The sequence below is a fragment of the Empidonax traillii genome, unplaced genomic scaffold, assembly GCF_003031625.1.
Source record: "Empidonax traillii isolate 1590-97213 ecotype Southwest subspecies unplaced genomic scaffold, ASM303162v1 scaffold507:size695108, whole genome shotgun sequence".
NCBI lineage: Eukaryota > Metazoa > Chordata > Aves > Passeriformes > Tyrannidae > Empidonax > Empidonax traillii.
This window is the reverse complement of record NW_020955700.1, coordinates 231,524-233,804: the sequence shown is the minus strand read 5'-3', so window position 1 is coordinate 233,804 and position 2,281 is coordinate 231,524. Positions and strand designations below refer to the sequence as shown.

Here is a 2,281-nt window from a genome sequence, read left to right as displayed (position 1 = left end):
GGGGCATGAGTTTCATTCAAAGGCAGATTTACACTAGCAAGAGATTCCTCTTCTATGGAGGGGAAGAGGGCAGAGGAAGGGAGGAAAAGCAAATTAACTTTGTATATGTCTCTGAACAAATTTTGCTTGTGGGCAAATCTGGCTATCTGCAGCAGAAACATGATATTCCTCAGTGCTCCAAGCTGTCCCAAATTCTCACTTCAGCATTAAGCTGTGCATAAACACTTGTCTGTCGGGAAAGGCTTTTCTTCACAGCACGCTTTCCCGGTGCAGCGGTACCAGCAGCACCATCCCCAGGAGAGTGTGTCCCACGTGTTTCACACAGCGCCATTTCCACGTTAACCATGTGCTGTGGGACCTCACGGTGCTGGCTGCTCTCTGGCTGTTCGCCTTTCAGTCCCACGCTGCTCCACCTTCTGATGTATAGTGCAGAATCCATGTACTTTGCTGCAGCTTAACTGAATTACTCTTCTGTCACCCAGGCTCCGTAATGCTGTAAAGGCTGGTTAACATATATATGAAAACCATGGCTCACCACTGCACTTTCGGTGACACATGCTCTTGTCAGAGGCTTTCATCACACAAAACCATTAAAAAGTCATGACCGCTACTGAAAAGATCCAGAGACAGGACTGACAAGTGAAGAAATCAAGAAATGGCCCCACCTTGGGTTTTGAATGGGGAGGGGAATCTCTTGTTTTAGTCACTTTTTATTTTCTGTGCCCCTTCAGTGCTCGGTGCTAAAGCAGTTAATACCTCATTGGATTCCTGCTGAAGGCCTCTTGCTGCCAAACACCTGCAGTCAGTAGCTGACCATTTGGCTGGGAAGTCAGAGGCAAGACATAGGCAAAGCTGAAACCACAGCACCCCCTTCACTGAATGCCACAAGGCTGCAGGAGGGACACCCAGCAGTGCCTTAGGGTATGCAGTAAGTTATAGAGCACACGTTGGTATTGCAAGTGCTTAACAGTTACGTACAGAGAGTCTCTGTGGAAAGTATTGCATCCCTCGGGATCAGAGATAGCCTACTACCTGTTGCGAGAATAGGATGATGACAACAACGCTGCTAAAGCACACCAGAGGCCCATTTGCAATGTGTTGCTCTTATTGTCCTCTTGAGCAATTATTATCCATTTGCCTGTAGATGTGCTTTCTGTTCTTATACCATTAACCTTAACAATGTCAATGTGCTTCCCATATGCGGTTCCATTTTACAACTTCCCAGGGTTAGAGCATAGGACATGTCTCAGAGGGAGGAGTGTTCACAGCCCCAGCTCTGCTGCTGCCTGAGGAGAACAGCAAGTCCTGTGGATGGAGCCTGGCTGTGGAGAGGCACTTGCTTTGCTGCAAAGGGAAATGAGGAGCCATTTAATCTGCTGCTGCTTGATTGCTGCAGGGGAAGGAGGGTTTTCTGACAGAGGTGTGACTCTAGGTAAAAGGCCATATCCCCAGGGGGCGATGGTGCCCACAGGGCAGTGAGGGCAGAGCAGCTGCAGCAGTATGAGGGAAATATTTCTTTCCTCTTGCACTCAACAGCATTACTCCCAGTTAGTACCTATGGAAGTGAGAGAGGAGACGAATCATATTTTCAGGATTTTGTGCTTTTCAGAGTGCTGTGCATGCAAAGAGGTTGTTTTGAGGCTGTTAACCACTTACACGTATAGTAGAAATAAAACAATGCAGACTACCAACTTTAGACTTTTTCACAGAGGTCTGCTTACAGGACTCAAACTGTATATGGAGAGTCTTTACAATCTGCTAAAATGTAACAAAAATATGATTTGTAAACATAAGCTTTTCTCACGGTTCACAATATTGCAATGAAGTTGTGATTTTTTTTTCACTGAGGTAGGAAAAACCTTAATACTGATTCTCTTGCTCCTGGATAAACCCCCCAAAAAATGTTTCTATGTAAAGATGGCCATTATTTACTGTATTCAAGATGTCTAAATAGATATAACACCTACTTACCTAAAGGGCTAGAGAACACTGGCTCTTTTAACAGAAGCTGTGTGATGCTGAGGGATTTAAGACCTTACTGAGTAGATGTCTGGCTAATAGAGTAAGAGAAACGATGCAATTGCTGCCCAAAATGCAACAAGACTGCTTTGCTCCCACTGTCTGTCTACCTCATGCTGCAGAAAATAGTGTCCTTTCATCAGCCACGCTCTGGCAGACTCTGTTAACTGCACAGAATTTCATGTTGCACCTCTGGCTTGGGGCTTGTTTGCAAGTAAGTGCCTGCTGAGGGATGAAGGCGGTACTTGCAGCTGCTTCTTAC

The 2,281-nt window shown here is 45.7% G+C and overlaps 1 long non-coding RNA gene across 1 annotated transcript in view; it reads left to right on the top strand.

Annotated features, from left to right (window-relative positions):
• The first annotated feature begins 875 nt into the window (after positions 1-875).
• LOC114064005 overlaps positions 876-2,281 on the top strand; it is an 18,037-nt gene continuing 16,631 nt past the window's right edge. Inside the window, exon 1 of the long non-coding RNA XR_003572669.1 lies at positions 876-921. This is a non-coding gene — a long non-coding RNA (uncharacterized LOC114064005). The remainder of the gene's footprint in view (positions 922-2,281) is intronic.